Source organism: Schistocerca serialis, chromosome 3 (genome assembly GCF_023864345.2).
Source record: "Schistocerca serialis cubense isolate TAMUIC-IGC-003099 chromosome 3, iqSchSeri2.2, whole genome shotgun sequence".
NCBI lineage: Eukaryota > Metazoa > Arthropoda > Insecta > Orthoptera > Acrididae > Schistocerca > Schistocerca serialis.
Genome location: NC_064640.1, coordinates 483506721 through 483531952, shown reverse-complemented (window position 1 = coordinate 483531952; position 25232 = coordinate 483506721).

Below are 25232 nucleotides of genomic sequence, written 5' to 3'. Positions count from 1 at the left end.
AAGATTTTCCTCCTGCATGTGAAAATAAACGTCACTAGACTGCACCAGCGGAATACATTTGAGGGGAATTACTTTAATTGTGGACGTTGGCAGAACAACGTGGGAGTGGAAATGAAAAAAAGTACCCATAAGCATATTCGATACAGAGATCTCTCATTTATCAAATTAACTACTTATTCACTCAGCTGTGGACGCGTTGTACCTCAGCGACTATACAAAATATATAAGCATGTCTAAAATTTTCAAACTCGATATTCTATGATACGATTGAGAGTTGATTCTTCCTGTTTACGTACTAATCGTACACTACACACCCTCTCAATATGAATCAAATCGATGTTGGTAAGTTTATATGGTCCCTCTGTTAGTTCGCCTACGGCCTGCCTATTGTCACGTAAGCGTGTGGTGTCCCCTAGGCAGTGGTCGTCTGCAGGACGACGCGATGCAGTCCCAGAGGAACTGTAGGGGTGGCGCTGACTCAGGCAGTGGACAGGGCAGCGTGTGTCATCCGGCGGAGGCAGCTGTTGCAATTGACATGACTACGAAGTTGGGTACTAGAAGCTCCGGGGCAGACACAATTCAGTTGTGGACCTCAATATGGACGATGGCCGCTTACAACGATCACGTGCGCCTGCAGAGGCAAAGAGAGCTGTCAGAGCGTTTTGCTGCACAGGCAATGACGGCTGGCCAGCTAGATGGTCCAGGCTTGAACCATGCTCTCCAAAGTAGGTGGCCAGAAGTGGTTGGAAGGTAGCCAGTAGATGGCCTGCCAGTTGGTAGGCACTACGTCACCAGCGTGGACAGCAGACCTGCAGATTGTGAAGATTAAGTCTGACGGCAACAGCTTGTTGGCCCATTTCAACTCGCAGAATGTCGCAGATCTCACCTCGTAGGTAGCTGCTGGTGGTGAGCGATCATGCTATCATGCCTGTGTAATATTGGCAGTATCCAAGCGAGCAAGGCTTCCTACTGTTTGTGAAACGGTAGCGCTTCTGCCATCTGAGTCATAAAAGGATTGAGGCGCAAGGCGTAACCGTTCACCAGCCGCGAAATCATTGCCCCGGCTTTAACTGATGACACAGGAGTGAATTTCTGGGATGGGTTTGAACCACGGGCCAGTTCCGCTGTTAATTTTTGCTGATCCCATCCGCCGATCTCAGGCCCGTCGTTCCCCGCTGACGTACAGGCCCCGCCCATCAGATCGAGTATCTCACATCTGACCCGAATCAGGGTCTGTTCGTCTGTGACGTAGATCAGCGGATTTATGTCATTTATCCACGGCTGCAGGACTGCGGTGCATGGTCAAAGGGCCACAGGCACAGGCGGCGGACTTTAGGAGCGCGGATTGTGTCTCTCCGGAAGTACTGTACAGTATTTGATTGTAGTACAGTATAACCTGTATTCGTCTAGATCGCGAGTTTATAAAATGATATGACCAGTTTCAGTTGTGGTAGCAATTACTTCCAGATCATAAACTATCGTTACAGATTGTAACATGTCATATCCTGTACAGTCAAGAACAGTGTAAATGACTCAGTACTTCATGTACAACAAGTGACGTGTTGTACTCTGTAACGATATTTTATAATCTGAAGGTGATTGCTAGCACAATAGAAATCCTTCATATCATTTTATAAACTCGCAATTTAGGCAAATAAAGGTTACATTAAAGATAAAGATCACATTCTTTACCATATCAAGACTTATTCTAGTAGATTTTAGGATTTTGAAACTCGTTTATATCGTCGAGCAGAAGTTATTATGGGCGTCAGAAAGCAGAAAACTATGGCTTCCACTGGCAATCTGTACGATGTGTTCCCATATACACTCCTGGAAATGGAAAAAAGAACACATTGACACCGGTGTGTCAGACCCACCATACTTGCTCCGGACACTGCGAGAGGGCTGTACAAGCAATGATCACACGCACGGCACAGCGGACACACCAGGAACCGCGGTGTTGGCCGTCGAATGGCGCTAGCTGCGCAGCATTTGTGCACCGCCGCCGTCAGTGTCAGCCAGTTTGCCGTGGCATACGGAGCTCCATCGCAGTCTTTAACACTGGTAGCATGCCGCGACAGTGTGGACGTGAACCATATGTGCAGTTGACGGACTTTGAGCCAGGGCGTATAGTGGGCATGCAGGAGGCCGGATGGATGTACCGCCGAATTGCTCAACACGTGGGGCGTCAGGTCTCCACAGTACATCGATGTTGTCGCCAGTGGTCGGCGGAAGGTGCACGTGCCCGTCGACCTGGGACCGGACCGCAGCGACGCACGGATGCACGCCAAGACCGTAGGATCCTACGCAGTGCCGTAGGGGACCGCACCGCCACTTCCCAGCAAATTAGGGACACTGTTGCTCCTGGGGTATCGGCGAGGACCATTCGCAACCGTCTCCATGAAGCTGGGCTACGGTCCCGCACACCGTTAGGCCGTCTTCCGCTCACGCCCCAACATCGTGCAGCCCGCCTCCAGTGGTGTCGCGACAGGCGTGAATGGAGGGACGAATGGAGACATGTCGTCTTCAGCGATGAGAGTCGCTTCTGCCTTGGTGCCAATGATGGTCGTATGCGTGTTTGGCGCCGTGCAGGTGAGCGCCACAATCAGGACTGCATACGACCGAGGCACACAGGGCCAACACCCGGCATCATGGTGTGGGGAGCGATCTCCTACACTGGCCGCACACCACTGGTGATCGTCGAGGGGACACTGAATAGTGCACGGTACATCCAAACCGTCATCGAACCCATCGTTCTACCATTCCTAGACCGGCAAGGAAACTTGCTGTTCCAACAGGAAAATGCACGTCCGCATGTATCCCGTGCCACCCAACGTGCTCTAGAAGGTGTAAGTCAACTACCCTGGCCAGCAAGATCTCCGGATCTGTCCCCCATTGAGCATGTTTGGGACTGGATGAAGCGTCGTCTCACGCGGTCTGCACGTCCAGCACGAACGCTGGTCCAACTGAGGCGCCAGGTGGAAATGGCATGGCAAGCCGTTCCACAGGACTACATCCAGCATCTCTACGATCGTCTCCATGGGAGAATAGCAGCCTGCATTGCTGCGAAAGGTGGATATACACTGTACTAGTGCCGACATTGTGCATGCTCTGTTGCCTGTGTCTATGTGCCTGTGGTTCTGTCAGTGTGATCATGTGATGTATCTGACCCCAGGAATGTGTCAATAAAGTTTCCCCTTCCTGGGACAATGAATTCACGGTGTTCTTATTTCAATTTCCAGGAGTGTATTTCACAAAAGAAATGTAGCACAAAATAGGCGAGAAAAAGTATTGCCGAAAGGTAACATCCCAGCCATATGGGTATGCTTGAGTCTCTAAGATAACGTGACGACTACAAGGCCTACTTATGAATGCACGAAATGTGGACCAAGACTCAAACCCGTATTTCTCGCTTCTCGCGAGCGGTCGCCTTCCTATTTTACTATCCGAACAACACTCACGGCCACAGTCAAACTGCCAAGAGTCGTCAACCACATGTCTACAACCTGTACTCGTACATCCGTTATGTATATTCCCGTGTTGGAGACATTTTATTTCAAAGTCGCTTGCCGGGTGTCGGCGAATAAATACGATAATGCAGTGCATGTACTATTTCGCGTTACGCTGTAATGAATGCATGGATGCATACACGCATTTCAGGAGGAACACTGAAAATAATAATTTTTTTCCAAATTTTAAAATATAAAGTAACTGACTATACTGTAATACTTTGAAAACGTAGGCATAAGGTACTCCAACTCCCCTTGCAATCGGGAGTGTTAATGATTAATGGTCTTCTGCCAAGTTGTTGTTTTCAATTTATGCGAAATATTCGACGTCAGACCTAGCAGTCTTCTTCGGGTGCTGTGACATTTGTTGTTATGTGTACTCGCTACCAGGTGTATATCATGTTACATTAACAAGACTGAGTACTGCTTGAAGGATTTTCCCCAGGACAAAGGTTTGATTTCTGAATCGTCTGCACTACATAGGGAATCGTGAAGGTTTGATATACTACAATGAGGGCGTTCTTCGTCCTTTGTAAACAGAAGTAACTCGTAATACTTGTACCTCAAGGAACTTAACACAATTTGCGTAACATTACAAGGTGCATAATGTTACAACGAATATAGTACAAGCTACTTTGTAATGGTTTATATAATTCAGCCTTTCTGTTTCCGCTTCCTTCAGAGGCCTCCACCTTTTGAATACTTTTCTGAAATACTATAGTGCAGTGTCTGAGACACTGCGTAGACGACCAATACTCACATTTCGTTTTGGTTCCTCGTCGTAGTTCGCGAGTTCACTCTTTTCTGAAACTTCGTATCTCAAGTTTTATGACTTAGTTTTTACTACAATTTGGTCCACATCTGGAGGACCGTCTAGATGTTTTAAGCATCTCTTCATACGCCCTATTTTTTATATTTTTCTTTGTGTAATGCTCATGGGTCATTTTCTTTCGTAGTATAACTGCATAGGTTTTTCAATGTAGTCATATGCCCGCTCCTTCGCTGTCGGGAGCATTGTAATGCATTATTTGTGACTGCGAGCCATTCTAGCACCAAGAGCAGAAACCTTTATGAATGAGAGAGCGAGAGGACAGCCGTATTCTGGTGCAAGTCTTGGATACGGCGTCCAATACTACAGGCCTAATTCATGTTGGCTTCCAGAAAGCATGCATGATATTTCAGGGCTCATATTATAAAGAAAAGTCTGGTTCTTCAGTACAGTAATCATGTTTTTAAGGTTAAGGAAATAATGGGTGTGGAAGTGTCGGACAATTGTTTAAGAGAAACCAGTGTTAATCAATAACCTTATGCGATTACAATCAAAGTAAGTTTTGCAAGTATGTTTATCGTAATTGTGAAATAAGAGAATGTTATATGCAAAATGTTAATACGCGACATGTGCTATACCTAATTTTATTCTGACTGGCTGTGACAGAACACGTGACACTGTACGTTGTCGATAGTAGTTCGCGCTGGCAACTGCAATTTGACGTGCACTGGCGATGTAATTTCAAACACTTGCTACAGCCCCTGGAACCACGTAATGAAGTTCTCTGTCTTATTCCTTGTGGTTTACTGGCTTGTCCACATCACCTACTGCCCTACTCGGTATTATGAAAATTTGCCACTACACAGCACAATGCTCTCCTGACTTTCAAGGGCCATGGTGTTCGCTTTTTGCACTCACTTTGTTACATCCTTGAATGTTCTCTTGAAGCTTCCTACCGGTTCCCCTTTCCTTCCCAATTTCGATATAACTAAGTCAAATAACAAAGACATTTTCCTACCACACACCGCCGGCCGGAGTGGCCGAGCGGTTCTAGGCGCTACAGTCTGGAACCGCGCGACCGCTACGGTCGCAGGTTCGAATCCTGCCTCGGGTATGGATGTGTGTGATGTCCTTAGATTAGTTAGGTTTAAGTAGTTCTAAGTTCTAGGGGAGTGATGACCTCAGAAGTTAAGTCCCGTAGTGCTCAGAGCCATTTGAACCTACCACACACCACCTAGTAACACGGAAAAAGGCCAGTGCTACCACATATTTTCGAATTATACACGGCTACCATATATGGTAAGCAAACATACCAAGGTGAATATTTTCTTGTAGTGAAAGAACCTTAAGGTGCGTAATTATACACCAGCTGCGGCAGTGAGGTTCTCTTCATTGCGTTCTGTAGACATGTAATTCTGGAATGTGCTATGATTTGTTAACTTAATTTGAACATACAACCAGTCTTTGCGCAACACTCTGTCAAACACTGTTTATCCAGGAGTCTCAGCTGCAAGTTTGTTTGAACCTACGCCTCACTGTTACCTTTTAAGCTACAAAAGTATATGTTTATGTTCTTAGAAGGACTTGAGTTACTGTACTCCGTCCAGCTACTTGCACGGCATAATTCATATTTTTTTTTTTTTTTTTTTTTTTTAGTTCTCAACAATATCATCAGTTGCACGCTCCAGCCAACAAAATTTTGGTGTCATGTACAATTTCACTACATATTCTGGGCCATCAAGCTCTCTGTGTGCACATCATTGATGAAATGACGGCTACAAACGCGAGGATGTTCCGTGGCCCGTCGCTACAATTCGCTCGAGTGTGGCCAGTGTTTCCCATTGTGTCAACAACTTCACAACTCTGGCTGTGTAATAATATAGTGTCGGCATAATCCGCTTATGGTGTCTTTCTCGAAAACATGTAATTGGTCTTTGTACCGCAGGCTATTATGCCATCCTGGTGTAACTTCCTGTGCAAAGTCGCTGGAAGAGACAGAACGGTGACACAGCACTCCTTCTCTGTTCGAAGATCTACCCATGTGAAGCTGGCACCAAACTTTCGAGAAACATACATTTTTTTCTGAGTTCTTTATAGGTGTTCTATAGTTCTGGAGCTCTCTGTAAAAACTGTTAACAGTTCTGGAGAATTTTGCGAAAAAGAGAATTTATCACAATTCTGAATAGATGTGAAGTTGGCACACGACTTTCGAGAAATATACATATTTTTCTGAGTTTTTGATAGATATGCTATAGTTCTAGAATTTTCTCTACTAAATTTCAATAGTTCTGCAAAATCTCTTGAAGACAACACTAGTAATCGGGAAAATTTTGATGTTATAACAGAATATTTGCCGATTAGTGAAAATAAAATTGCGATCATGATTCTGAATAGCACACCAAGAGCTCTACCGGAAGCCTTAATAACATTTTTAGTCCAGAAAATAGTTTATGAGATAACTGCAATAATGATAGTCCCAATTTTACTGCAGAAAACATACGAAATCGCAGTTGAGTTCTGATTACAGCTCCAGCACAGTTCAGCATGGCACCCCAAGAGCTTTATCGTAAAACCTAATAATGTAATTCTTTGTGAATGTAGTCGTTTATAACTGCAACAGTGTGAGACCCACTTCATTAACATACAGTTCTTAGTTCGGAGGCTAAGCTTCGCTGCTCTAATTGTGATCGGTACAAGTCGGCGCACATCGTGTCGACTTCCGTTATGTATCCGACTGTTGACAACCCCAGCAATCTAACGCCAGCTGCCATTGTTTTCATCTACTTATTGCGTTGTAACACAACAATGTTAACTTAATTTGATATTCTTTGCTACAACTCAGTACCAAATTGGAAGACAGCTCTATGATGTGTTCTCACGAACTCCTGTTACTTCAGCGTTCGACGTATACTGGGATTTTCCAACATTTAGCGAGACATACGCTATATATTTCTCAGAGGAGTTCAGATGCATTATACAGTTCAAGCAACTCTAGTACCTTCATAAGTTCATTGTCAGGGTTAGACAACAGGGATAAGGATGGGATCTTCTTCGCATAGAGAAGGTAAAAGAACAACTGACTCACACAATTACATCAATTAATTTACCCAAGCTCAAAAGACACACACTTATTAGAGAACCAATCATCAGTAGTCGGAAATCATGTCTTCAATAAGAGGGTGAGTGGTGTCGTTGAGTCCGCTTATGGTGCTACAGCTGCCGGAGAGTGTCGTTTGGTGGAGATAACCCTGGGCCATATTTCTCAATATGAAGAGAGAGAGAGAGAGAAAGAGAGAGAGAGAGAGAGAGAGAGAGAGAGAGAGCTCGGAGCGAGATGAAGTACTAAGAGCTTGGAACTTGGAGCTGCCTGTTGTCTCCGATCACTAGAAAGAGTCCCAGCAGATGCTTAATAGCCTAAAAGAAAGGTTGTTTGTAGACGTATTTAACATCTTTAAATCATTAAATAATGTATTTAAACATCGTCTGTTACAGGTCAGGTACCTTGCCCACCATTAATTTGATTCTTTTATCCGTACGTTGTTTTGGCTTCAATAAATGTCATGGATGAAAAGCTTTGTATTCATCTGTATGTTGTCTCAAAGAGACATAGGTCTATATAACTACGTACAAATGTTTTTAGATCTGGGGAATTTTCACTCCATACTGAGTTCCAGAAATGAATTATGGCAGAATTTTTCGAGGACTTCACTTTATTCTTTGGATGTCTATAGTTTTGTTTATAGCACATCCATCAGGAATAGAATTTGGCGTTTTCTGTTGATGTACTCTTTCACATAGTAGACGGCATGACCTGAATAGACACTACCAAACACGAAGTCAGACTTTTTCTAAAGATGTAGTATTCATAATCTACACCAATTAACATCCTCTCACCAACACACACCTCCCAAATTACCACAATAATCTCCACCCCGTGTGGAACGATACACAAATAAATTTAAATAACGAACTAACCTCAAACTCTGTACATTAGCAAAACATTATCCCTAACAAAAGTTACATGTACAAGCTACAACCCTTAGCAACGATTGCTTGAATCCTAGGACTCTTCTACACATAACCACAAACAATGAATGTATTACGTTAAAAAATTTACTACACAAACATTTACTGCCTAGATCACATTTTTCATTATGCAATTAAAGCATGATAACTAGTTTCAATTGCTTTCTACGACCATGTTTTTTATATTCAAAAAAATTTTATTCAATAAATTATGTTAAGACTGCTGTCTCCTTGCTGACAATGTCAGGCTTCACTAACAATAGTGAGCATCCTAACAATCTCAGCAGTTCCATGAACATCCCTACACGCGAAAGTGTAAAGTAAACCCCACTTTACAAAGAACGCACTTAAAATAAATCTTGGTAGTATACCCGTCTATTTTCGCGACATTGACGCGTATAGCATTTCGAGTACTGCTTGTGCAAGTGTTCCCGCCTTCACACTCTTTCTCCCGCTACTCACTCTCTTCTTAGGGAGTGGTGCTACCCCATGTGGCAATGAACCCGGAGCGCCTTTATAAGGACGAAGGCACTACATGTTGTCAATAATGGTTCGCGTTGGCAACTGCAATTTGACATACACTGGCTTGTCAACATCACCTACTACCCTACTCGATATTCTGGAAATTTACCACTACACTTCACAATGCTCTCCTGACTTTCAAGGGCCATGGTGTTCGCTTTTTGCACTCACTTTGATGCATCCTTCAATGTTCTCTTGAAGTTCCCTACCGGTTACCCTTTCCTTTCCGTTTTTGATGTAACTATGGCAAATAACGAAAGCATTTTCCTACCACACACCACTTAGTAGCATGGAAAAAGGCCAGTGCTACCACATACTTTCCAATTATACGCTCCCACCATGTATGGTAAGTAAACATACCACTCATTAAGGTGGCTACAATTATAATAACTCAGTATCTTACCGATCTAACGAGAATGAATACACTCTCTCTTCCCTTTATCTTGTGTATGTACAGGGTTAGGCGTTAGTTTAGGAATACGTAACACATGACACGACTGCCTCATCAAGTCTGACATGAAGTTGGTACTGTGGTCCATGATAATCTACTTAGCGTCACTTAATTTCAGCAACCACTTATTTATCTTTCTATTCACTGCTGTGTTTGCCTATTGATTTGGAATAACAATCATCACAGCATACCGTGAGAAATGATCTATAATATTAAGAATGTAGTGGTTTCGTGCTGATGTCTGGCTAAAAGATCCTAAAATATCCATTCCAGTCATCTCGAATTGCTTGGATGCCTCTGGCAAAGATTCAAATCTGCTCGTTGTGCATATGGCACAAAAAGTTTTACATACTGATCCACATATTGTTTCTGTACTCTCCACAAACAACACTAAGTTACCCTCTGATCTGTCGTACCCAGATACTACACGATCACTTGATTTCTTTGATAACTCTTCCCATAGTGCAGCAGGCACGGCCACGCGCGGCGCAAGCCTTGTAGTCCTAGTTAACAGCCCATTGTGAATGGCACAATGTGGCTGTGTACTGAATAGCTTGCAATCTGCATCAGCAACCAGTACCTTCTGGCATTCTGCAAGGCTACGACCCAGTGCCCATATTACACCAGCCTTCCAGCTGAACCCATTTGTGCTACCTTATCTTTAACAAGTTGATGAAGCACTTAAAGATCAAACTCAGTCAGTTTTAATGCCCAGTGTGTTAGTTTACCCGATGGATCCTTTAAACCTAACAATCATTTTATAGCTGCATGATCTGTCAAATTCTTGCCATACTGATAACATCTGAGATACATGATGCTGCATATCAAGCTCAACATCTCCTTCTCAGTGGCAGAGAAATTTTTCCCAGCCTTGTTCAATTGCTGTGAAGTGTAAAAAACTTCATGCTCCAAATTCTGTACTTCTTCGATCAGATTACAACCAACTGCCGGGTTTCTAGCATCGCATGATAAGTTAAATAGCCTTTCACAGTCTGGGAAGGTTAACACAAGGCTGTCAATGGCTGTTCCAAGGTGGATTCACTGGTTCCTGTCAAATCTACAAAGTTAAGTACCATTGGGCATAGCCAATGCTTAGACAGGTGACCTTCTGGGTACATGCTGGCGACAATATCCCCTTTGCCTTTATGGCAGTGGTGACAAGAGGGGTGATGGTGTAAAGTCATTGATCACAAGTCTTTGTGCCAATGTTCTGAATTGTTTTGAATCCATCCTCAATGTTTCAAAGTGAGGCCATGCAACACTATTGATGATGACGCATTCATGGAGAGGGTACATAAAGCTCGGCGGCCTCACTGGTGCTCTTCAAGAGGAGTAGGCGATAAGCGAGCTCTGAGGTTCAAATTCTGCCTTTTCTTATCATCTCCAACATGAACACTATACACACACTCAACACAGTCACCTACACTTAAAAAATACACTTGTATACACGTTTCTCATACTTCCCAAAGTAAAAGTGTTTTCAGGTGTAAAGAATTGGAGATATTTTTCCGATTAGGTGGCTGAATGTGCTCTTCGGGTTCTCCCAGCTATTCATGTCATACAACTTTACTTCAACATAGGGATAACTGTTAGTTCCTTTTTCGGTTCTTCAAATGTCGCTTGACAATCTGTTGTCTACTGGAATTTTATACTCTTACTGAAAAAGTGTGTAGGTAGTTGTGCCATATCTACAGAGCCTATTACAGATTTTGTGTGGTATTTAACTAATTCTAAAAATGACTAATTTTTAACTTGTGTATGGTGCCAGGAAACTCTGCACTGCGTGTTGTGACGTGGGATCCATATTCATACCATCGTGGGTCATCACATGTGCTAGGTTGTTTACTTCCCTTAATACAAAAAGACATCTTTCAACGCTTTAGGTCAGGTGTGCAGAGCATAATATCTTAATAACGCATTTCAACCATTGTATATGTTCCGCCATATCTTTTGAAAATACGATTATGTCGTCAAGATATACCATGCATTGTCGCGCCTTCAAACCCCTTAACGCTAATGACCCCAAGGGACTGTAAATGCAGTCTTTTGTCGGTTCTCTGGCACTAGTACTGAATGATAGTAATGATTTTTAAATCTATTGTGAAGATTTATTTACACTGTCCTCAGTTATCCATGATCTTCATAATGCTTGGTATTGGATAACCATTTTCATTCGTTCAAATATTCAAATATCAGCAATAATTTCAACAGAATATATATTTCTTTCTACCATGCATTGATTTATCCAGTACTGTAATCACCAGTGTTTCCAATAGACTACTACTTCTCTCAATTATGCCGTTATTTAATTGCTAGTCAGTAAATTCTTCCATTTTTGGTCGTAAATGATGGGATACCCTAGATAGTTTCCAGTCCACAGGTGAGTTACCACTAGTCAGAATTCTGTACTATATTTCGGGGTTGACAGTGACAGTAGGCCCTTCGGTTCTAACAATGGCTCTTCCATGGGTACCCATTCTGTTTCTTTAAAATGTCCACTTTTGCACATAATGCAGTTGTACTGCAGGTTTGTATATGACTGAAGTCACAGTTGATCTGTTGAGAACATCTAAACTGGCAAGTAATAACCTTTTCCCAAACTTACTTCATTGGAACCAAAATTATCCAAACTAACAGGAAACACCCATTTACCATCCACTTCCTTCGTGTGTGCAAAACGTGGTGTTGCATATAATTCATCATTCTCCTCTAGCTGTTCTACCACACACAACGCGCTAGCAGGTAATTACATTCTCAAAATTACGCAAAACAAATTCCCTGTCCATTGCAACACCTCAGCAGATGAATTTATTCTGATTGATTTTTCACACAGTGTCATTGGTTCGTCTTTCATGAAGGACCAACCTTGTGGCAGTACGTCTACAGCTTTCCCCAGTCAGAAAAAATTCCACCGAATTCCACAATGTGCTGCCAAAGATCAATCTTTGCATGATGTTGATGCAAAAAATCTAATCCAAGGATTGAGCCGTACCCTTCACTTACACGAAGGAAAACTTCCATACTTTCTTAGAACTGTATTGATTCGACCTGCAAACCTAGTACAACTGAACCAAGCTGTTCTACATAACTGTTCCCAACACAACGCCACCTATAACTTGGTGGTTTAACTGTCTACTACCCCAAGAGTTCGAAACTCACTACAAACACCTGCGCCCCTGTGTTCAACAATTACCGGTGCTCTTTAGCGTTTAAAATGCATATTAATCAGCACTTCTCCTCTGCATACATCTTCATAGTATCGAAGCTAACTGGAAATGCCGTCCGACGGATTTGGAATTCCCATTTGTGTTTAACGATCGATTGGCACCCTTGACCATTTTGCCCCTTGCTCTACAACACTACACTATATGCCCAACCACTCCATATTTTTTACACTGCGGTTGGCGACACTGCCTTTGATTAGGACCTCGTTATCTACACCGATAACACCTTACGTTAGTACAGAAGACAGATACTTTCTTTAACTTCTATCAGTATTCCTATCGGTATGGCTACCTCTTCAAGCTCTACGTCCAATGTGATGTTGGCTACTATGTCATTTAGAGCCTCTCCACACACTCTTCTTGACGTATCAGTTGGCAGACCTCTTACAGAGCATCCAGCAACCTATGTTCCGCTCCCTGAAGAATAACTTCGTTCGCTTCATCAATCACTGGCAACCCAAAGGTATTAGCGAAATCTGCTTTAACTTGTCGGCAAAACTTTCTATTTATTCGTTTCGCCTGTGTGACACCACACGCCGGCCATTGTGGCCGAGCGGTTCTATATCTGATTGCAAACTGTGTCGTATAAAATGATCAATTATCATTACATACACAGCCGTTTGTATAACTTTAGCAAACACTGATGACATAGAAATAGGTCTAAAATTGTCTATGTGATTCCTTTTTCCCTTTTTATGAAGTGGCTTTACTACTGAGTACTTTAATCGTTCAGGAAACTGACCATTTTAGAGGAAAAATTACGAATATGGCTAGGTACAAGGCTAACATGTGCAGCACAGTACTTTATCCGGCTAGGCACTCCATTATATCAATGAGAGTCCTTAGTCTTCAGTGATTTAATTATTGACTCAATCTGCCTCTTTTCAGTATCACAGAGGAGTATTTCAGACATCAATCTCGGAAAGGCATTTGCTAAGAAAGTTATATGATTCCCTGTAGCTGGCCGCCGTGGCAAAGCGGTTCTAGGCTCTTCAGTCTGGAACCGCACGACCGCTACGGTCGCAGGTTCGAATCCTGCCTAGGGCATGGATGTGTGTACTGACCTTAGGTTAGTTAGGTTTAAGTACTTCTAAGTTCTAGGGGACTGATGATCTCAAATGTTAAGTCCCATAGTGCTCAGAGCCATTTGAACCATTTTTGTGACACCCCACTCAGTTGTTCATAAAATAACCTTCACTGGTTTTCCTTCTTATTGCAATGCAAGCGACCTTCCTTGAGCATCTCGAATGTAAGTGCGTTTTTTGTCTCTTCATAATGCATCATGTACACCTTTGCTTCTCCTGCCAGCTGCAATTTGGTCATCTGTAAAAATTTCTCCTCTGTCCAGAAACACGAACTTGCAGCTGTCAATAGGTCATCCATAAATTCCATTGTGTTTCCTGAACACATTTCTCATGCTTTTTGAGAGTTGCCTTCCATTAGAACGTTCTAAACCGGGCACTAGCAGTGGTTGGTAGCCCGGGTGCCTGACTAGTGGGATAAGGGTATCATGTAGAACAAAGTGGAAATTATATCAAAATGTTAGATGTAGTCACAAACAAGCTCCAGCAGCCCATTACAAACAGTACTGTGAGGTGCTTAAAAATGTTATTAGGAAGGCAAAGAGAATGTGTTATGCAAATAGAATAGCTAAATCACATGGTAAAATTAAAACCATATGGTCAGTTGTGAAAGGAGTGTCTGGTCAGCAGCACAAGGTCGACAATATAAAGTCAGTTCGTAGTAAAAATATTTCTGTTACTGATAAATCAGATATATGTGCACTATTTAACAATCATTTTCTAAGCATCCCTGGTGAATTAAATAAAAATTTAGTTTCTAGATGGAATGGTTCAAATGGCTCTGAGCAGTATGGGACTTAACATCTAAGGTCATCAGTCCCTTATAACTTAGGACTACTTAAACCTAACTAACCTAAGAACATCACACACATCCATGCACAAGGCAGGATTCGAACCTGTGACCGTAGCAGTTGCGCAGTTCCGGACTGAAGAGCCTAGAACCGCTTTGCCACAGCGGCCAGCTACAGGGAATCATATAACTTTCTTGGCAAATGCCTTTCTGAGATTGATGTCTGAAATACTCCTCTGTGATACTGAAAAGAGGCAGATTGAGTCAATAATTAAATCACTGAAGACTAAGGACTCTCATTGATATAATGGAGTGCCTAGCAGGATAAAGTACTGTGCTGCACATGTTAGCCTTGTACCTAGCCATATTCGTAGTTTTTCCTCTAAAATGGTCAGTTTCCTGAACGATTAAAGTACTCAGTAGTAAAGCCACTTCATAAAAAGGGAAAAAGGAATCACATAGACAATTTTAGACCTATTTCTATGTCATCAGTGTTTGCTAAAGTTATAGAAACGGCTGTGTATGTAATGATAATTGATCATTTTATACCACACAGTTTGCAATCAGATATAGTGTTTGGCTTCAGAAGTCGTTTAACAACTGAAAATGCTATATTCTCTTTTCTCTGTGAGGTAGTTGATGGGTTAAACATGAGGTTTCGAACGACATGCATTTTTTTTGATTTAACTAAGGCGTTTGATTGTATTGATCACAAAATATTGCTCCAGAAGTTGGACCATTAAGGAATATGGGAAGTAGCTCACCTTTGGTTCATCTCTTGCTTTAGCAACACGCAGCAAAAGGTAATTATTCACAATGTTGAGAATGGCTGTGATGTGAGGTCTGAGTGGGGTATAGTAAAGTGGGGGTGCCCCAAGAATCAGAATTGGGACCACTCCTATTCCTTATGTACAGTATATAAAAGCTATGCTCTCTAATATTACGAATAACTTAAAAATATTTGTTTGCTGATGACACCAGCTTGGTAGTAAATGATTTGTGCATAACATTGGCTCGATTTCAAATAGTGCAGTTCACGATCTAAGTTCATGGCTTGCAGAAAATAAACTAATGCTAAATCACAGTAAGACTCAGTTTTCACAGTTTCTAACAAACAATTCCAAAAAACCTGACGTTTTAATTTCACACAATGGGCATATGTTTAGCGAAACTGAATAGTTCAAATTTATAGGTGTTCAGATAGATAGTAAACTGTCTTAGAAAGTCCACGTTCAGGACAAGCTTAGAGAGAGAAGTCAAACACTGTCAGAAGATTTTATGAGAGAATTTCAACATGAGTTAGACTGGAAAGGTATATCAAGTTACCAAAAACTGTCTGAAAACTTCATGAGAGAATTTCGAGATAAATTTGATTGGAATGATATTTCAAGATATCAAGATTTGAGTGGAGATGTAATGAGAGAAATCCAAGATAAATTAGATTGGGAAAGAATATCATATAATCAGATATTATCTGAAGATTTTATAAGAGAATTTCAAGATAAATTGAATTGGGTTCGTATATCGACTGCTCAAAAACTGACTGAGGATTTTTCAATGGAATTTAAAGATAAAGCTAACTGGGGATTAATTTTACAATATAAATGTCTGTCAAAAGCATTCTTAGGCAAATTATTTAAACTTTACGAACTAACTGAACAATCTCTCAGTACGGAATGTGCTATATGCTTAACTAATAAAATCACTAATTTGTAAAAACAAGCTGTTATCATTTTTTTTCATAAAGAGTGTATTGATAGATGGCTAAAAGAACAAGAGACTTTTCCATATTGTAGAAAATGTATTAAAATAGATGTTCCACATTAAACAAATGAAAGTAAAATTGATTTTTATATTGAGCATTAACCAAGTCTTCTTGGGAAAAAATGTTTCATAATATTCTAAATATGTATAAATGAAGATACTTATGCTATTGTGGTTGCTGATGAAAAGAGCAAAGCAGCTAAATATTTATCTGATTATAGATACTTTGATATTCCATCAACAACAGAAAATACTCAAATTAGTGATGATCTACTAAGAAAATACTTAATGTTATTTCAATAAATACACAATCTCGAGACAACTGGTGAATCAAGTAAAGAAACACTAAATTTCATGAAAAAAGCTAGATTCGTTGTAAAAGATTCTCTTGGTAGTTATAGAACTAGTATATATAAATGAAATATAAGGAATGTTATATGATTCTATAAAGGAGCAACTGAGAAAGTATTATAAATAACAGACAAAGCATTTGATTTATGGGGAAAATATACTGATATTAGATTTCACCACAATAACAGTGAGAGTGGTATTTTAATTTCAAATAAAAGACAATTACATAAAAATGAAATATATGATCGTCATTATCCAACGGATCTAGATGGAAATGGAAATGTGTTAGGTCATGCATTTTTATCATGTAAGAATAATAATCCAATAGAAATACTTATGGATGGTGATGAAGTATTGTACTTATAAATTGACAGAAATATAGCAAAACATCTGACAAATTTATTAGAAGTTTTAGTTCATGAGACTGGCCACCATTTAGGTTTATATCATTCAGATGTTTATGAATCAATAATGTATCATCCATACTGTAATGGTTTACATTTAGAATTATTTCAAGATGATATTGATGCTATTCAAAGTTTGTATGGTAAAAAAATAACAACAGAACCAACTATACTGGTTGAGCCATCAACACTAACTTCTATACCATATGAACCGATTGGGCCATTATGTCAAATAAAAAAGTTCGATCACTTACTATTTGAAAATGGGGTTTTATATGTTTTTCATAAGAAGTCGGTTTAGTAGGTGATAATAAGCCACAATCGATCACAAATTGGTTAGCATTCTTACCTCAAAATTTCCTAAACATAGATGGGATCTATCAAAGACCAAGTGACAAAGTTGTGTTATTGGTTGCCAATACGATATTAAGATTAATTCCAGGATATTCAAAACATTTTATTTAATGGTGTAGTCAAGTCTTATTTAGGAAGGACGTTTTTATTCTTCAATTAACTTTTCTATGTGGAATTTGATGAGTGTAATTTTACATATAAATCATGAGGAGTGATGAATAGAGAATTTTCAGGATTGTCCAGTAAAATGAATTCTGCATTTAGGTACATTAATGGATTGTTATGTTTCTTCATGGATAATACTTTCTTTCAATATAATGAATGAACAAAAAACTTGTTAGAGCTGGCTCAAGTGATATGTCTTTATTTGGTACTAATTGTAGAGAATTACTTCCTAAGATTATAAATATATTGAAAGATACGTTAGATAAATTAGAAAAAATTAACTTTTTACATAATTAGTCAACTTTTTTCCATACAGATGGAGCAGGTTCAACAAGTAGTAGAGCAGTCTTCGGTGAAATTCAAATTTTGTAAATACTGTAATTCTGAGAAGTCAAATGACAATTTTGCTTTTCTGAAATATACAAAAGATGGTTGTAGAATGATGTGCAGACAATGCATAAATAAATTATAATGAAAATTTAAGTCCTTGTGTCTGTGGGATAAATATTGCTAAATACTATTATAATGATTTTATGGAACGAATTCCATATGACAAACATTCGAAAATATTGTTGTCGATGGAAGAAAATAAGAACAAATTGATTCGGCCTCAGACAATTGTGAAGGTTGTCAAGAACTTAAAGATTTAAGTTGTTTTTACATAAATCCTTCACATAAAAATAAACATGAAACTTCCTGGCAGATTAAAACTGTGTGCCCGACCGAGACTCGAACAGCTTTAATCTGGCAGGAAGTTTCATATCAGTGCACACTCCGCTGCAGAGTGAAAATCTCATTCTGGAAACATTCTCCAGGCTGTGGCTAAGCCATGTCTCCGCAATATCCTTTCTTTCAGGAGTGCTAGTTCAGCAAGGTTCGCAGGAGAGCTTCTGTGAAGTTTGGAAGGTAGGAGATGAGATACTGGCAGTAGTAAAGCTGTGAGGACCGGGCATGAGTCGTGCTTCGGTAGATCAGATGGTAGAGCACTTGCCTGCGAAAGGCTACAGGTCCCGAGCTCGAGTCTCGGTCAGGCACACAGTTTCAATCTGCCTGGAAGTTTCATATCAGTGCACACTCCGCTGCAGAGTGAAAATCTCATTCTGGAAAAATAAACATAATAGTAAATGTAAAAAGCCAGTTTTGAATATATGTAAAATAAGAAAGTAAAATCACTTTCTAATTGATTTCATAATCTATTACATAAGACTTCTCTCTTGTTCAATTTTGAAAATTAAATTTTACAAATCTAATGAATTTTATTACCTTTAAATACAAAGGCCAAATGGAGCAGATGAAGTCTAAAGACTACTTTGGTAGTCGCTGATTCACAGTTATTCAACTTCGTGATAATTACTAAAGCAATAATTTCAGAGGTTATAGTAAATTAAATAAACCTGATCTAATTAGATTTATTAAACGACATCCGTGCCACCCGAATTGGATCACAGAAGGAGTACATCTTTAGAAAGAATTACCTTACCGTAAAATTAAAAATGATGATGATGTTATCGAGGCTAAAGAAGATGAACCATTTAAAAACGCATTTCCATACTCTACGAATGAGTTTGTGAAACGGAGCACAAGAACCATAATGAAGTATCATATCTTTTTTATTCTAATTTATTTGAGAAATAAAGAGACAGAGGAACAGTTAGTTGATACTGCATTTCGAAACAGCTTAAAAACCATGAATTTTGAGAATAATATAAAATCAACTAAACATGTTCATTTCTTGACTGCAGTAAAACCGAAAATCTTGAAAATTGTGAAAGACAATCGAAAAACACATCGTCATTCGATTCGAAAATATCGTTTTTTTGTAAGTACCAAACGCAAACAAACAGAAATATTATGGAACTTCAGTTCCAGACACAGACATATAGAATCACAAATGAAATGGAGATTATTAAAAAATATATGACTGGAAAACGAAATATTTTATTAAGAATGGCTGATTTTCAAACTCGTGCATCGGGATGGACATTAAACAGAATTATTGGGCTTCAGTTAGAAATAAACAGATATTTTCCTATGAGAGGTTATGTTAAATTACCACATGAAATAAGAAGTATAGAAGCCTGTATTAATGAAAGAAACAATTATAAAAAATGTTTTCTGTGGGCAATGAAATCTGCATTGCATTGTTTAGATAAAAATTCGGGAAGAGTAACAGAATATAAGAATGTTAGTTTTGATCTTGATCAGAAATGTTAAAATTTTGAATTTCCTATATGGTTGTTCATATTCCAAAATTTCAGAGTAGATTTAATGTATCTCTTAATGTTTATTCATTTGATGAAACATATCAATGGTATCCACTAAAATTTACGAAATGTGAGAAAAGGAGACATATAAATTTATTTTATTTTAAAAATGATGAAAATTCACACAATTGTGGGATAAAAGATATATCTATACTTATTTCAAGTCAAATTATGAAACACATTGAAGCAAAATTTGTGATATGTGCTTACTACATTTTAACAGTAAGAAAAATTTAGATGACACAAAAAATTGCTTGACTAACAAACCATTAAAAGTAGAAGTTCCAACAAAAGGTTGATATCTTCGTTTTAAAAATTATCAACATACACCTAAGGTTCTGTTTGTTATTTGCGCTGATTTTGAAAGCTTTTTATTAAAATGGATAATTATCAACCACTTCCAGAAAGATTATATGCAATGAAATATCAAAAACATAAACCAAGTAGATTCTGTTATTATATAAAATACGTAAATGGGCACTATAAACAGTTTGGAAAAAATTTTATATGAAAAATATTTGACAATATCATGATCTGTATCTTAAAACTGGTGTATTGCTATTGTCTGACGTATTTCAAAATTTTAGGAAAACTTGTGTAAAAGCTTATGATTTGGATCCTTCTTGGTATTTTACAGCACCGGTTTATCTTTTGATGAAATGTTGAAAATGACTAACCAACCACTTCATGTATTACATGATTATCATATGATTCTTATGGTTGAAAAAGGAATAAGAAAAGGAATATCAAAACGTTGTAAATTATGTGCAAAAGCAAAAAATAAATACTTGAAAAATTACAATATTAAAAAAATATCAAATTATCATATTTGCATGCAAACAATATATATGGTTGTGCTATGAGCCAATATTTAACATTTGGTGGGTTTGAATGGGATGAACCAAACAATTTAGTAATTAAATAAGTGAGATTTCAGATAATGCCAAAATTATATATATTTTCGCAGTAGATTTAGATTATCTGAAAGCGTTATATGATTTACATAAAGATTTACCACTTGCTCCTGAAAATAAAACTGTTCCTGGTACTAATGAAAGCGAGATGTTAACTATTCTGGATAACAAATATAAATACAGTGTTCATTATAGAAATCTTAAACAGTAGTTATCTCTAGGAATGAAATTATCAAAATTACACATAGTTTTAAAATTTAATCACTCAGATTGATTGAAGAAACACACAGATTTGAATACTGAAATGATGACCAAGGCTGTAAATGACTTTGAGAAATATTCCTATAAATTAAAGAATAATTCTGTGTTTGGAAAGACAATGGAAAATATTAGGAATAGAGTTGATATGAAATTAGTATCACATGGAGAAATATGAGATAAATTAATAGCAAAGCCACTCTCTAAAGGAAGAGCTATATTTTAAAAAAATCTTGTTCCCATCCATATGAATAAGACAAAAATCACCTTTAATAAGCCTATCTATTAGCATACTCGATTTATCTAAAAAAAACTGATATACGACTTCCACTATAGAACAATTAAACCGAAATATGGGGAAAATATTGAATTGTGTAATCAAGATATCTGTAATATATAAACAGAAGATTTCTATGAAGACATGAAATCAATGATTGATTATTTTGATACATGTGATTGTCCAACTGATAACATTTATGGAATTCCACAAGTAAACAAGAAAGTTGTTGGAAAAATGAAAGATGAATGCAACAGAAGAATGACAGAAGAAGTCTGTGGTGGAAGAGCAAAAATGTATGCTTATAAAGTCAGTGATAAAATAGAGAAAATATCTAAATGAGTTAAGACATATATTGTTAAAAACAGAATAAGTTTAGAAGATTATATGGACTGTTTATTCAACAATAGAGAACAATACAGAACAATGGAGTTGATTTGAAGTGATAAACACAAAATGTACACAGTAGAAATAAACGAGAAAGAGTTGAGCCTATATGATAGCAAAAGACACATTCTGCAAAAGAAAAGAGTTACATTACCTTATGGACTTTACTAATTATTGTCATCTTCATAATAAACAGGATAATCTTCATATTTGTAATCATCAACATCATCATCATCTTCTTCTTCTTCTTCTTCTTCTTCTTCAGAAAATAATGAAATAAATTTAGGTCTATTATGTATCATTTCTGCTATCTTTTGAACGGTCTAAACCATTGTAGGATTATTGTTGTCCATTTAATTAATTTAATTAAAATTAAAAATAATTATTTATCTATTGAAAAATTTTCTGACGATTGGAGACTAATCAAGAAGCTCATGAATACAACTGTCTCAAATTAGATTAAAAAAATAAGTGAATTGCAGATAAATGTTATATATATTATTACTGTATGCGAATATTTAAACACTAAATATGGAGCTTAATGATGAGTTTAAGATTATTTTGGCAGATAGATTTTCTAAATAATTACTAGTTGGTATTTAGAATTGATTGAAAATGAACAAATGAAGTTGAGATATAAAGGGAAGAAGAGATTTAAAAATAAAAATAATGAATTCCATGCTGTGAATTTTTAAATCTTTATTTAATTTATAATCTTTAAATGGGCAATACCATACAGCTAAAGCAATTTAGTAAATGTATGGATGAAAAAAATATTACTGAATTTCATAAAGATATACATCAAAAAGGTCAATATCGAAATATATATAGAGAATGTGTATGTTATTACCAAACAATTATAGTCATATGTGAATGTGGTAAAACTGTGAACAGACCTTATTTAGAATGATATGTACAAACTGCTCTTCATAAAGATCTCATGACAGCTAGTGAATAATTTTCATTAACCAGTTCATTTTATTTATTTATAAGGAATTACGTTAAATTCATTTTCTTATGTACACCTTTTAAAAATATAGTGAATTTGAGCTGAAAAATTTATATTATAGTAGTAACATTCTGTATCCAGAATGAGATTTTCACTCTGCAGCGGAGGGTGCACTGATATGAAACTTCCTGGCAGATTAAAAGTGTGTGCCCGACCGAGACTCGACCTTGGGACCTTTGCATTTCACGGGCAAGTGCTCTAGCATCTGAGCTACTGAAGCACAACTCACGCCCAGTTCGAGTCTCGGTCGGGTACACAGTTTGAATCTGTCAGGAAGTTTTAACATTCTGTATGTTCTGGCTAACTTTTGGTGAACTAGCAAATGAACTCGTGAGTGAGCTAGTTAGTCAAAGTGATCCACAACATACAGAATGTTACTACTCGAATAGAAATTATTGGAAAATAAATAGATATTAAGCCTATGGGAGAATAACCTATTTGCTTTACTGAAATCTATCATAATTGGAAGAAACGTTTTGGGAATATGATTAGAAGTACCAGTATCATTGTCATTTAACAGGTGTGTACTGATGTGAAGCACATGCCAGCTGAAATGTAAATTATAGATATCACCATACAATTCTGTGCCCATTGTGTTCCACAATGTGAGCAGTTATGATGGGAATTCCTTGTTCATGAACCAATGTGAATAAAAGACAACAGATTGCAATGAAGAAATTACCTTATATTCAGCTTATGTTTTGTTATACTCTTGAATATGGAAAAATATGATCCTTTTAGAAAGAGTGTTCCTCTAATTCATCAGGAGAAGAGAGGCAACATAAATTTCAGATTTATTGGTTCAAATGGTTCAAATGGCTCTGAGCACTATGGGACTTAACATCTATGGTCATCAGTCCCCTAGAACTTAGAACTACGTAAACCTAACTAACCTAAGGACAGCACACAACACCCAGTCATCACGAGGAAGAGAAAATCCCTGACCCCACCGGGAATCGAACCCGGGATCAGATTTACTGATTCGCTAAATTTTCTGATGTCTTCATCGGAAAAGTGTACAGTTTACCTTAAACCATAACACAGAATAAAGTGGTCTTTTCTCCCAATGATCATCATTTTAATACATTTAGCCAGAATGGAATTTCCTGTGTGCATTTGTAAGTCACATCAAAACCTTCAACATCTATGAGGAAATCAGGAGTGAAGTGATATCAGATTCGATACTCCAGGATTCCCAGTGAATAACCAATTCATTATTCTGCTGCTGAATAAAATGTGGTTTGTTTGATGAAAGACAGACTGAATGTGGAGCCAATGCCAGAATCTGTGTGGTTATGTACAAAAAAGCTTCCACTTGAGACCGAATATGGACACATAGTGTCCTGGATTCAGAAGTAAAATCCACTGAGCAGTTTCTAATTCGCTCGAAGCAGCCTGTTAATTCGACAATTAAACTTAAACCCTCTTTACCTGCTCAGGAGGACAAAAGACATTTACTTCTCAATAAAGTAAATATTCTAGCCTTTGGCTATTACCACATCAATAATGATATTTGTGAATAGTCCAATATTTGAAAAATGTAAATATATTTCAATAAACAATGAAAATGTAATGTAATACAGTAAAATACCTGATTAACTTTTGGTTGTATTAACGTAAATTCGTGCAAAATTTGTAGTAATGCAAGTACTTGAAAAAATTATGATCGAATAGAATATAAATAATCGATTGGCTTCTGTTATGAATATACTTAAAAAATTTAACATGGATATTGTTGTTGTTGCTGTGGTCTTGAGTCCGAAGATCGATATCATGCAGTTCTCCATGGCCCTCTATCCTGTGCATGCCTCTTCGTCTCCAAAAAGCTAGGGCACCCTACATCATTCTGAATCTCCTTACTCTATTCATATCTTAGTCTCCGAGTTCTAGCCCCCCCCCCCCCCCCCCCGCTTTCCACACACTTGGCCTCGAGTACTAAACTGGTGATCCCTTGAAGCCTCAGAACGTGTCCCATCAACTAATCCCTTCTTGTAGTCAAGTTGTGACGCAACGTTCTTTTCTCTTCACTTCTATCCTGTACCCTCTCATTAGTTACGTGACCTAGCCTCTTAATTTTCAGCATTCCGCTGTAGCAACATATTTCAAAAACTTCTGTTGTCTTCTTGTCTAAACTGTTTATCGTCCACGTTTCACTTCCATACATGGCTATAATATAGACAAATACTTTCAGAAAAGACGTCCTAACACTGAAATCTATATTCGATGTTAACAAATTTCTCTTCTTTAGAATAACTTTTCTTGCCATTGTCAGTCTCCATTTTATATCCTCTCTTCTTCGACCATCATGAGTTATTTTGCTGCCCAAATAACTAAATTCATCTACTACTTCAAGTGTCTCATTTCCTAATCTAATTCCACCAGCAGTAGCTAAATTGGCTGCATTCCATTATTGTTGTCATGCATTTGTTGATGTTCATCTTATACCCTCCTTACAAGACAATTTCCGCTCTCTTTAACTGTTTTCCAAATCCATTGCTGTCTGTAAAAGAATTAGCGTTATCGGCAAACTTTGAAGTTTTTGTTTAGTCTCCCTGAATTTTAATTCCCACTCCAGATTTTTCTTTGGTTTCCTTTACTGTTTGTTCAGTGTACAGATTGAATAACATCAGGGATGGACTACAACCCTGCCTCACGCCCTTCTCAACCACTGTTTCTGTTTCATACCCCTACACTCTCATAACTGCCATCCGG